The following is a 14,072-nucleotide window of genomic DNA, read 5'->3' as shown; positions in this document are numbered from 1 at the left end:
AAAAAATTCAAACATGACAGGAGGGCATAACATGAAAAGCAAGTCATCCTCCTCCCTCTTCAGTCCACTTTCCAGAGGTGACCACTTGAACATTTTATTGGGTATGTTTCCAGATAATTTTCCTGCATACATACAAATAGTGAATGAGATCATATTACACACATAAACCTATACCACGCTCTTCTCACTTAGTAATAGGTCTTAGGTGCTCTCAGATTAGTACATTTGGCTCTACCTCATGCTTTCGAACAGCTGCATAAATGTATTACTCACTTAAGGAATCCCACTGAGTAACTTTAAATATGCACATTGAAACAGTAGTTCAACACTGGACCCTTAAAAACTGAAACCGGGTGAAGGAAGCCAAATGAATAGGGAATGAGCTGGGCTATGAAGTTGCCTTCCTATGAGGTCATCTGTTCCCATGGTTGATGAGAAATCATGTTTTATGGGATCTGAAAGAACTCAGAAGTCACCTTCTCCTATTTTCTTCAGTCCGGTCCTTGGATTTTTAAAACTTATGTAAGCTTCATGTTGAAGTTGTCAACCTCAAAAAAGAAAAGTTTAGGAATGCATCCTACTCAATAGAAAGATCTTATTATCTATATGAAGTGATGTCCCCTTTAAATTCTCATAAAATTTGTGGTTTCTCCATTTTTCTTGATCAATCCAGTGGGAGGTTCTTCAATTTTATCTTTTCAAAAGAGGTATTTTCTATTTGTCCATTTTCTATTGTATTGATTTCTACTTATTTTCAGATTTTTATTTAAAAATATAGCTAACATACATTATATCGTTTCAGGTATACACCATAGTTGTTCAACATTTATATACCTAAAGAAGTGATCACCATGGTAAGTCCAGCAGCCATCTGAGATCATTTAAAAATTTCTTAACTTCTACTTATTATGAGTTTACTTTGCCTTTTTCTGGCTTCTTAGGAGAAGTTTAGAAAACTGACTTTGGACCATTCATCTTTTGTAATATAAATATATAAAGCTATACATTTCTTTCCAAGCATTGGTTTTAACTGTATACATTTATTTTCATTCAGTTCAAAATATTTTCTAATTTCTTTTTATCCTTGGATTACTTAGATGAGTGTTGCTTAATTCCCAAGAATGTGGGGGTTGTCCAAATATTATTTCCATTTTAATTCTTATACCAGAAAACATACCCTATATGCTTTCAAGCCTTTAAAATATATAGAAACATATTTTATGGCCCAGAATATAGTCTATCTTGATGAATGCTCCATGCGCACATAGAAAGTATGTATGTCAGAGTAGAATGTTCTGTAAATGTTGATTAGGTTAAGTTGATTGATAGTGTCCAAGTTTTCTATATCTTCTTTGACTTTCTGTATTTTTGTTCTGTTAATTACTAAAAGTATTAAAAAATCATTAAGAAATAAAGTGAAGAAAAAAGTTGCCTTGAAAAATACAAATATGAAGACTGAAAGAAACAGAAAATCTCAGGACCAGTATCTATTAAAGAAATTTAATTCTTAATTTAAAATCTTCATGAGAAAACTCCAGGCTTGGATTACTTCACTAGTGAATTTTAACATTGAAAAGAAGAAATACTACCAATCTGATACATTCTTTCAGAAATTAAAGAATGAATACTTCCCACCTCATTTTATGAGGTCAGCATATCCCTGATACCAAAACCAGAAAAAAAAATTACAAGAGCCAAAATCTATAGATCAATAGCCCCCATGAACATAGCTGCAGATGTTGCAAACAAAATATTAGCAAATCACATCTAGCAATATATTAAAAGGATTATATATCTTGACCAACTAGAATGTATTCTAGGAATGTAAAGCTGGTTTAACATTTTCAAAAATCAATATAATTCACCTTATTGACTGAAAAAATATGCCATACAATCTTAATACATTAAAAAAGAGAGAGAGTCTGGCCGAGTGGCTCAGTTGGTTTAGAGCTTGCTCAAGAGTGTGAGCTCTGAACAACAGGGTCGCCAGTTAGACTCCCAGCCAGAGCTGAGCTGCCAACATATGGCAGGATGGCTCAGCTAAAAAACAGAGAGAGAGAGAGAGAGAGAGAGAGAGAGAGAGAGAGAGAGACAGAGAGAGAGAGAGAGAGAGAGAGAGAGNAGAGAGAGAGAGAGACAGAGAGAGAGAGAGGAAAGAAAAGTATGTCTATTCTATTCTTCTATTCTTCATTGTACTTCAAGTCTTACCCAGGGTAACAAAGCAAGAAAATAAGATACATATTGGAAAGTAAAACTGTCTGTATGCACTGACATAACTGTGTTTAAAAAATCCTGAGGTATCTCTGAAAAGTCTCATAAAATGCGCTGAGAAAATGAAAGGGAAATGAGAGTAAAAGATATTTGTGATAAAAGAACATAAGGCTTACATCCAGGATATATGAATAATTCCTACAAGTCAACAAGGAACCAAACCTAATATAAAAATGAGCAAGAGATTTGAACAGGCACTTCATCAAAGTGGATATCTAAATGGCCAATAAACATAAAAAGTTGTTCAACTTCATTTGTCATTAAAATGCACCATGAGATACCACTACATACCTAGCAGAGTGGTTACAATTAAGACTTACAATACTGCATTGGTGAGGATGAGGGCCAGGAATTCCCATACATGGCTGGTGGAAGTGTGTGTAACAATCACCACATAACCCTTGCATTATCTACTAAAGCGTATCCATACCCTATGACCTAACACTTCTACTCCTACATATACTCCAACAGAATGACTACACGTGCCATCAGGCCACAAATGAAAGAACATTCATAGCAAGATTTCTTGCAAAAGCACACAATTGGAAACTTCCAAATGTTTACTAACATAGATTAAAATGAAGCAATGAAATGTACAAACTACGCCTACATATAACATGGATAAACCTCATTTTTTGAGCAATCTTAACACAAAAAATTATGTACCATATAACTCCATTTATATAAACTTCATTAACAAACATAACTAAGCTAGAATTTTAGAAATCAGGATAGGAGTTAACCTTGGGGGAAAGGGAGAGATAGTGACTGGAATGGACATATAAGCCTAGGGTTTCTGAGCTATTAACAACATTCCATTTCTTGACCAGGGAGGTGGTTACACAACTTTATTCCGTGAGTTGTTCATTTATTTTATGTGCATTTGCCCATAAGCATGCTATACTTCAGAATTTTAAGTTGTATTACAAAATGGAAAAAGATAGGAACAGGAAAGTTATTAAAAATCCCCAAAGCTCAAATGCATTATGAAAAGATGGGCATAATCATTAATAACCAGAGCAATGCAAATTAAAACAGTAAGATATCACTTTATACCTTTTAGGCTGGCAAAGTTGCAATCAATTAGTTATTGGCAGGTACGTGCATAACAGGTCTCATTTATTGATATTAGGAGCATAGACTGATCAGGCAATTCTAATGGGTATTTTGTGTGTGTATCCTATGTTGCAACAACTCCACTCATAATTATATATTCCAAGTAATTTCCAGAAGGAGACATGTATTAGAACATTTTACTACAATGTTATTTATGGTAGCAAGGGACTGGTTCCCATTAGGAGTTTATTACTGGAAATGACATAGATGAAATGCAGTAGTTGCACTCTATGGAGTACTATGCAGAATTAGAAGCAACAAATTAGACATCAACATGGATTGACCTTAAAAACAGTATTTAATAAAAAAAAGAAGCCCATGAGATTCAATATAACACCACCCATGTAAATTACAAATACCCAAACACCAAAATAAGATATATTTCCCGGGCCGGCCCAGTGGCGCATTGGTGAAGAGCTGGCTTGGGACGCCAGAGGGCCCTGGTTCGGATCCCACATGAGGACCAGTGTGACACTGCCCTCAACAGCTAAGATGCTGAACAACAGCTCAATCTGGAACTAGGCTGCTGTGAGTCACCGGCGATGGCGTAGGCTGCAGCTCCTGCTGCAGTGGGTTGCCATGGGCTACCGTGTGTAGCCAGGAGCCAGCGTCAGTGGCCAGCAGCCTCCGAGAGCAGCCATCCAGAAGCCGGCGACTGATCTGCCTCATTCGGGAAGAGCGCAATGATGGCGCCAACTTGGGCCAGTGAAGCATCGTCCTCCACAACTACACTGAACAACAAAACAACAGCAACTTGTCTGTTCCCCTTCCCCCCATTCCACAGGGCTGTTTCCATCCCCCAGTTCCTCAATAAAAATCTTTTAAAAAAATATATTTCCCAAGAACATATAAATTAAATGATATATATTAAACTGTTAACTTTGGGCAAGGAGAGAAGAAAAATGGGAGTACAGGGTGGTGATAAAAGGATATTTTCAAAGCTAGAGAGAAAAATATAGCCAGGAGCAACCACCAACTTAACCAAATGATCAAAGTTAACGTCATCAGCAGTAGGAAAATCCAGCATGTGCCTCTTGATATGAGCTAAAAGGGACACATCACTTGTGTACTCTTCTTGCCAAACATATGTAACCCAAATTTAAGCAAAAGGAACCATCAGAGGAATCCAAATTGAGGGATATTCTACCAAATAACTACCTTGTACTCCAAAATGTCACAGGGAGATTGGGGAACTGTTCTGGGTTAAAGGAGGCTAGAGAAATAACTAAACATGGGATCTTAGATTGGAACTTGAACCAGAAATAGGAATAATAGCAAGTCAAGTAGTGAAATCTGATGCCTAGATTATATTATATCAATGTTAATTTCCTGATTTTTATAACTGTTTCACAAGCTATTAACACCTGGGGAATTGACAGACTATGTGAGCCCTCTATATTTGAGATGTAACTCACACATCATCAAATTCACCCTCTTAAAGTATACAATTCAGTGGCCTTTAGTATGTTCAAAGTTGCGTGACTATTACCAGAATACTAATTCCTGAGCATTTTCATCACCTCAAAGGGAAACCCTATACCTATTAGCAGTCACTCCCCTCTCCCTCCTTCTCCCAGCCCCTGGCAACACTTCATCTGTCTCTCTAGACTTGCCTATTCTGATCATTTCACACAAATGGAATTATACAGTATCAGGTCTTTCGTGTCTGGCTTCTTCCACTAGTGTACTGTTTTCAAGGTTCATTCATATTGTAGCATGTATCAGTACTTCATTCCTATTAAATGGCTGAACAATATTCCATTATATGGATATACCCTTTTGCTTATTCATTCATCAGTTGATGGGCATGTGGGTTGTTTCCACCTTTGGGCTATTACGAATAGTAGTGCTGCTGGGAACATGAGTGTGTATTTGTTTAAGTACCTGTTTTCAATTCTTTTGGATGTATACCTAGGAGTGGAAGTGCTCAGTCATATGGGAATTCTTTAACTTTTTGAGGAAATGCCAAACTTTTCCAAAACAACTGCACCATTTAAAAAAAACTTCCAGGGCCGGTCGAGTGGCGCGATGGTTAAGAACTGGCTTGGGACGCCAGAGGGCCCTGGTTCGGATCCCACATATGAGGGCCAGTGACACTGCCCTCCACAGCTAAGATGCTGAACAACAGCTCAACCTGGAGCTGGACTGCCGTGAGTCGCCGGCGACGGCGTAGGCTGCAGCCCCTGTGGCAGTGGGTTGCCATGGGCTACCGTGTGTAGCCAGCAGCCAGCGTGAGCGGCCAGCAGCCGGTGTGAGCAGCCGTCCAGAAGCCAGTGACTGATCTGCCTTGCCTGGGAAGAACGTAATGATGGTGCCAACTTGGGCCAGTGAAGCAACGTCCTCCACAACTAGACTGAAGACCAAAATGACAGCAACTTGTCTGTTCCCCTTCCCCAATTCCCCAGCGCTGTTCCCATCCCAATTCCCCCAAAAAATCTTTGAAAGCAAACAAACAAAAAACTTCCACCAGCACTGTGGTTATATTATTCTTATAAGTTTTTTAAAGTCTGAAATTGTTTCAAAATGGAAAAGTTTAAAACAATGAAGCCAGATGCTGTGCCTCTTCTAGGAAGATCTGCATCATAGAGAGTGAGGAAAAAGTGAGAAAACCAGCCCCTGGTCAATCTTGCTTTGGAGATCAGTTCAATACAGGTACATTGGACTTGAGAGTGAAATGAAAACCTGACCATGTAACTAGGGAGTTCTTCACACCAGGCCCTATTGTCAACACTGTCTGGTTTAATGAAAGTCAAAGGGATTCAAAGAGCACCTCAAATACACGAGTGAAGATGGAAGAAAGCAAACTGTCCCTTTAATATTATGATTAAATGTAAACATGACACCCAAAGACCTTTAGCATTCTTCAAAGGCTATTATACAGGCCGGCCAAGTGGTGCATTGGTTAAGAGTTGGCTTGGGACGCCAGCTCTGAGCAGCAGGGTCCCGGTTCGGATCCCACATAAGGGCCAGTGATGCTGTGCACTCTACAGCTAAGATGGTGAACAACAGCTCGACCTGGAGCTGGGCTGCGGTGAGTCAAAGTGATGGCCTAGGCTGCAGCCCCTGCTGCAGTGGGCTGCCAGGAGCTACTGTGGGTGGCCATCCAGTGGCCGGCGACAATCTGCCTCACCAGGGAAGAACGCAATGATAATACCAACATGGGCCAGTAAAGCGACGTCCTCTACTACTAGACTGAAGAACAAAAGGACAACAACTTGTCTGTTTCCCTTCCCCGATTCCCCAATGCTGTTCCCTCCCCCATTTCCCCAATAAAATCTTTTTTAAAAAAGGCTATTATGTATCTCAAGTGGAATTAATTTCTCTTCCCAGGGCACAAAGGCCAGTGGCTTAGGTACAGAATAGATGGAACTAAATGGTGAATAGAAAGCCAAAAGACCGACAGACAGACACACACACAAAAAGCAGAATCTTTTAAAATCTCTAAGACATTAGCTTTATTTTTACTGAATTCAGCATTGAGTGACAAAAAATGCATTACATCGTTATAATCAACTATTACACACACATAGACGTTTATCCTTGCATTCCTTATATTCATTTTTGTATTTTAAATCTGATAATTCATACTAATGTAAAATACATACATGATTTCTTCCTAAAAATCCCTGGTTTGCATAAAGAAGGGTTTATAACTTCTTAAGAACTTATATTCCTTTATTATTGAGAATTTATTTTTTTATTAAAATTTATTTGGGTGACAATGGTCAAAATAACTACATAGGTTTCAAGTATACAATTCTATAATACATCATCTATACATTGTGTTATGTGTTCACCACCCAGAGTCAGTTCTCCTTCCATCACCACATACTTACCTTTACCGTCTTCTACCCCTTACCCTCTGGTAACCACTAAACTGTTGTCTGTGTCTATGAGTTTGTGTTTATTTGCTTATCTTGTATTTTGCTGTCTGCAGTTTTGTATCCCATGAGTGAAGTCATATAGTTCTAGACTTTTTCTGACTTATTTCACTTAGCATAATGATCTCAAGATCCATATTGTTGCAAATAGCAGTATTTCATCTTTTCTTATGGCAGAGTAGTATTCCACTGTGTATATACACGGATGTATACCACATCATCATTATCCAATCATCTATTGAAGGACATTTTGGTTGTTCCTATGTCTTAGCCATGTTTTAATGGTTTAAATTGCTAGTTTTTTTTAATGTTTAGGATTAAATTTATTTACCAGGAGCAGACAAACAAAACAATGTAAAAATAGTTTTCCAGAAGGTATTTTCATTCTATTCTTCCCTTTCTACTGCAACCTGGTGTTTTATCTTAACAAGTTCTCTGTCATTTTATTAAAAAGCTGCTCTTGTTCCAGTTTCATAAAAGATGGTGAAAGGTGGTAAAAAGTCCAGTTCGCCTGAATTCCAGAGTTCACTCTAAGGAACAAATGATGGGGTAGTGTTGGGGCTGGGTGAGAGATATGCATTCTGGTGAGACAGAGTTATTCACAAAAGGTACGGGGCTGTGGTAAAGGAAGAACAAAAATAAACCTAGTTCTGGTAGGTGGGCGAGAAGTCAAAATGAGGAGGAAAGGTGAGATAGCAGGGCACTGTGATTATATACTATGCCTTCGGATAGTAATTATGACTAGAAACCAAATAATAATAGCATGTAAGTGATTAATCTGTGAGAGTTGGCACAGAGAGAGAGAAGGATGGCATTACATCATATCTTTGGCTCATTCCGTTTCCTAGGCTGGTATGTAAGACCATCTTGGGTGAAATCATAAAATCATTCTTTGATAAAGTGAACAGCTTTCATGGGGTCTTTTCTCTGCACTCTGTCCAATGTTAAAGCCCACTGGTTCATGTCTCCTGTAGAAGTGTTATTCCAAAACAGTACAGGTGAACCACTGATGAGACAGCTATGGAGAACATGTTTCCAGGTAGCCTGAAACCCAGCAGACAATGTAGCTGTTGCCTAACAAACACAGAAATCTACATTGTATGCCAGGTTCATGCCCCAAACCCGGATGTAGGGCCTGTAAGACTTCCTCATATACTATTGCAACACAATCGACTGTTGTATTCTAGGTTTCTAGTATTCATCCTCTCTACCACAGGGAAAAGAACCACAAGTTAGAATGCACTGCTAGGACTTAACCTACTGCAAGTGTAATTTCCTTAAACTGTCATACCATCAAGTTGTCATGATTTAATCACATTATTATGAGAATATAATTTAAAAGTCCAGGGATGAAAAAGATGGATGGATGGATGGATGGATGGATGGACAGGTAAGTAGGTAAGTGGGTAGTTTTGTGACCAAATGATTGATTGATTTAAAGAAAAATGATTTTTTCCACAGGGTAAAAAAGGAGAGAAAAAGAAAAAAATCAAACGATGCATAAAATATCCAGATTCCTCCCCCCTTGTGGTGTTGAAATCAAATACAGCACATCATTCATAAAACCTTTATGGTGTCCACATTCTGGCTAAAAATGGAAGACTTACCACTGTAGAACTTAACTCTCTGCATGTATATGTGTGTGTAAATCAAGGTACAGTTTTCATTATTAAGGACTTCCCAACAACCTTGGCTCAGGACACAGTAACAGAAGCTAGAAGATGCCATCAGAGACCCAGTAGCCAGATGTAGCTACTGATTACTAAACACAGGATCTACACTGGCTACTGAGCCATTGAAGGAACCTACACATTCCAGCAGCGAGATGATCCACAGCCTTCTGGGTAGGGGCTCTGTGGAATGAAAGAGAAGACATCAATCCTGAAAACTTATGTAAAAATTGTACCAAGAGATTTCAATTGCATGTTTTCTTTATTGACATTCTGACAATAATCCCATGTATATAGATAGTTTTTAAAAACTTCTAGATTTACTTACTTACTCAACATGTATTGATTGAGTGGTATTGAGTGAACTGCCAGATACTCTCTCAGGTGCTAGAGATCAAGCAGCAAATAAAGATGAAAATCCCTTCCCCTCTGGAGGGTACATTATTGTTTGTGCGAAAATCTACAGCTGATTATTTTGCATAATTTGCAGTAAATTGGTTTATACAGAGGGCGCCAAAAAAATGTATGCACATTTTTAAAAAGGAAAAAAACTATTAAAATTGTAATATTCAGTATATACTGATAACAAAAGAAAAATACAAGTCACATTTGACTTCTGCAATTACAAGAGGTGCTCAGAGTGGTTACCATCAGTATCCAGACACTTCTGATTACAGCGAACTACTGCTTGACAAATGCTGACCAAAGTGTCCACTTGTATACATTTTTTGGCACCCCCAGCACCCTGGGTATATGAAAAACAAACAGTATTATAATCAGCAAAACGAAAAGCAAATGAGCAGGCAAACAAAAAAGCTCAATCCACCATTTTACTGTGGCCTTGGAGCATCTTTGTTTGCTTTATGCCACTTTAACTTTATTAATCTAGCAATGATGCACTATGTAAAACAAATTGCAGTAAAAATAATTTCCTGATATAAATTGAGGATAGTGATTTCTACCAAATGTCTAAAAAACCAAAAACATGTTTACAGGGCCGACTGAGTGGCGCGTTGGTTAAGAACTGGCTTGGGATGCCAGGGGGCCCCAGTTCGGATCCCACATATGAGGGCCAGTGACACTGCCCTCCACAGCTAAGATGCTGAACAACAGCTCAGCCTGGAGCTGGGTTGCCGTGAGTCGCCAGCGACGGCGTAGGCTGCGGCCCCTGTGACAGTGGGTTGCCATGGGCTACCGTGTGTGGCCAGCAGCCAGCGTGAGCGGCCAGCAGCCGCAGTGAGCGGCCGTCCAGAAGCCGGTTACTGATCTGCCTCACCTGGGAAGAGCGCAATGATGGTGCCAACTTAGGCCAGTGAGGCAACGTCCTCCACAGCTAGACTGAGGAGCAGAACGACAGCAACTTGTCTGTTCCCCTTCCCCAATTCCCCAGCACTGTTCCCTTCCCCCAAACACCCCAATAAAAAATCTTAAAAAAAATGTTTGCGAAGTTTAAAGCAGTAGCTCACCAGTATGTCAGTTTCAAGCTATCCTCCCATAATACAATGTAGGTATAAAAAAGAGGAAAGTTGTCCTCCTTGATTCATTCACTCATTCATTCAGTCAGTCACCCCAAAAATGCCTACTAAATGCTTTCTCCGTACTTTATGCCTGTCACTGGAGATGTGACGCTGAATGAATTCCCTGAATTCATGGAACTAAGTGTCTAAAATTTAAGGTGCGGGTAGAGATAGACTGAAAAGAAACAATATGTGTGATCATTTCATTGAGTAATGCAACAATGAAGAAAAATACTATTTTCCATAAGGAAGAGAAAGCCTCATTGTAGGTGTGACATTTGTGCAGATCCCTGAAGTAGAAGAACTATGCACACACCTGGGGTGAAAAAGGACACAGCAGAGAGACAAAGAAAGAGTTGGAACAAAGGCCCTGAAGCAGGAAAAAGCCTGGTGTCTTGAAGTTCTTATATTAGCACTCCACCACTGTGGCCCATTATTGTTTGATTTTTAGTATTATTCCAGAATGTAAATGACTATGCAACTTTGTTCCAAGTACATATTTTAGAATCCAACCTTCGAATGAATTTAACATGCTTTGGCTATCACTTAAGATTGAGGAAAATTGAATAAAAAAAAAGATTGAGGAAAATTGGAAGACTCAGTTGGCAGAAAGACTATATATACTTAGAACTTTCAATCAGCACAATTTGACTGGATATGCAGCTGGGCCATAGAATGACACTCAAATATTTATTGCCCTCCCCCGCCCCCCCGCAAAAAAGTGGCTTTTTAAAAGAAAATTTACTAGCTGTATGAAAAGATAACCGGCTTTCTGGGAGCTCTAAACATATCAATTTCAAGGGAATGCTTCAACTCTTTAATCTCAGATGTCTAATTTTAAGAGGGAGAACTCATTTGCCAAGTTGTAATAAGTGTTTCACCAGGCAGTTAGCTCTTATAGGAGGAGAATGATGGAATTTACAAGGTAAAATAGGTTTCTGTTTGATTACTTATTTAAAAAAATTAATTAAAACCAACTCCATCTATGAAGTATATTTTGGGATTGCCGAAAAGTCAGGGAATATATACTGAAGCGGGCTATACGACTGCTTGTACAGGTTTGGCTGAATCTTACCCTTAATATAAAACTCAAGCATTTATAGACCACACAAAATTACTTTTCATAAACCACTAAAACTAAATGTTCGTAACACGAATTAAACAACTAAAATGAAGCAAGGGCTTAGTTTTAATGTAAAAACCCAAAGGATTATCTTTTATAAATTGTGGGCCATATTTGGATTACAAGAATGTTATTTTTATTCTCAAAGTTTGCCCTATATATTCTCCAAATATTCCTAAATCCAAAGAATTATAAAGTTTAGATGGTCTTTCCTCCTTACTTTGAAATTTATCTAGGTAATACAAAAAGGAAAAACTGTAAACAAAATTTTACTAAAGGCTATCCTACAGATTAGTAGAATAGCCTGTAAAACAGTTTAGTAGTCAACCACTAACCAATAATACACATTTTGAAAATTTATTAAAGTATATAGACTAGAATATAAGGACTATACTTATACTATTAACCAATAGTATATTTTCAAACTTTATGAGTAAAAGTCAAAGAAAAGAAATAGGGTCTAACTAAAAACGTTCTTGTATAATTTTACTATCTAACAATTAAGAAGACAATAAGCCCTGGGAACTGGTGATAGAACTATAACCAAGGTACTCACTACTCAATTCCTATCCATAGTACAAACAAAAGAAAAGATAATAAACAACAAAAACCCTTCATCCATTCTGGCTTAACACCATTTATTTGAGGTACACATAATGGGAAAGTGTTTAAAGGGCAGAAAAGACTGATTTAAAGTTAAGTCTGCCACCTGCTGTTGAAAAGCCTGCTTGGAACTGGGATAAAGACTTTCTTGAAATGTTAACCTAGAATTTGAAAAGCTTACCCTCCAGAATTAGAACCGGGGTGACCTATAAACCAATCCAAGAAGTAAAGAAACCCACTGATGTTTAAAGCCAAGGTGAGAGATATAAAATGGCATTCTCAAGTTTTCACTAAAAATGAAAGAAAGTCGCTTTGTGGGGAATTCAACTAAAAGTAGACTTATCCTGTATTTTAAGGGATTATTATTTTGACACCCCAAATTACCTTAAAACTTTAAAAATTGTACTTTTTTCAAAGAAATTTTCACCCTAAACCCTAAATGTAGAAGTAAATGAAGAATGAACAATTTCATAGCACTGCCAGAATGTTAACCATACCAAGGCAAAATTGTACTTTGACTTTAGATGTCCCCTCCAACTCCCATCCATGAAATTTCATGTATTTTAGTGCATGTACCAGGAGCCTTCCATCACAAAATATAGTCAGCTTATAAAACATATTTATGGATTTCACAGAACATACACCACTACGCTATTCTAACAAAGTAACTGTTTACTTTAGAAAAGAACAAAAACTGCCTCTCATTGGGGTAGATCTCATGTTAAGTGTTCTTACCCCATAAACATGGACACAAAGAAACTTTGGGAAATATTGGATATGTCCATTACCTTGATTATGGTGATGGTGTCATGGGTATTCGCATATGTCCAAAGTCATCAAATTGTACACATTCAACATGTGAAGTTCTTTGTATATCGATACTTCAATAAAGTTTACACAAAACAAACTGCATCCCACATGGTTAAGAACAAGAGTCTAACTCTATAACCCAGGAAAGAAATGCATACATATACACAGTGTGCCACAGGGTGAAATTATGCCAGAGGAAAAACCAACCTTTTAAATACAGGTGTCTAAGTATTTTCTTGTGAACTTAAACTGCTTTTGTGTTACATCAGAGTGTTTCAGCCAGGGTCTCACCATAACCAGCACATTTTTGCAGCCCGTCCAACTCTTGCATACCTGAGATCCTGTGACTACATTGACCAAAAACATTTACACCAGCTGATGGTCACTTGATTCTCATGTCACTCTATTTAGTAAATTGCTCAGCAAGTCAACTTGAAGATTGAGGTGAACATTTCTGAAATGTTCCTGCTCAAAATATTTTTAAGGGCATTCCCTGCCAGATAATTCTAGTCTGAACAGGCCCGAGAAGGGATGGGGTTGGCAATAAGATCCTAAAACAAGCTTCTAAAGGCAAAACCACTCATAGTCCATAAAGAAAGACTCAACTAGTTTTTTTTTAATGATATTAGCCATTAGGTGCATGCCTTTAATCCTCAATGAAAACCAAAAATTTTAAAACAGTCATTGGATGAAAACATGAATCATTGTACTCACTAAAAATACTCAGAAAAAAAAATACTCAGAGAAAAAGGATAATTTTCACCTAAGTGATAGCCTCTTCATGGACAAGTTCCAGAAATTAATTGCACTAAATTCTCTTGCAAATATGTCTCTCTGTCACTCTCCCCTTCTCTGAAAGAAAGGCCTAAGGCATTTTCTTCATACAATGTCAAGAAATGTGCAATAGAGGTAAGAAATTCTTATCACTGAAAAAAAAAACATATATATATATATATTCAATCAATAAGTAAAAAAAAAGGGGGCCAGCCGAGTGGCTCAGTTGGTTAATAGTTCACTCAAGAGTGTGTGCTCTGAGCAACAGGGTCACCAGTTCGATTCCTAGCCCAAGCTGTGCTGCCAA

The 14,072-nt window shown here is 38.0% G+C and overlaps 1 long non-coding RNA gene across 1 annotated transcript in view; it reads right to left on the bottom strand.

The window, feature by feature from the left end:
• Positions 1-9,089: 9,089 nt before the first annotated feature.
• The window catches only part of LOC109385919 (uncharacterized), a 100,470-nt gene continuing 95,487 nt past the window's right edge, over positions 9,090-14,072 (bottom strand). Inside the window, exon 6 of the long non-coding RNA XR_002124702.1 lies at positions 9,090-9,121. This is a non-coding gene — a long non-coding RNA (uncharacterized LOC109385919). The remainder of the gene's footprint in view (positions 9,122-14,072) is intronic.

This window comes from Hipposideros armiger, unplaced genomic scaffold, assembly GCF_001890085.2.
Source record: "Hipposideros armiger isolate ML-2016 unplaced genomic scaffold, ASM189008v1 scaffold_7, whole genome shotgun sequence".
NCBI classification, from domain to species: Eukaryota; Metazoa; Chordata; class Mammalia; order Chiroptera; family Hipposideridae; genus Hipposideros; species Hipposideros armiger.
The sequence above is the reverse complement of the archived record's forward strand: the minus strand, read 5'-3'. Positions and strand labels throughout refer to the sequence as shown.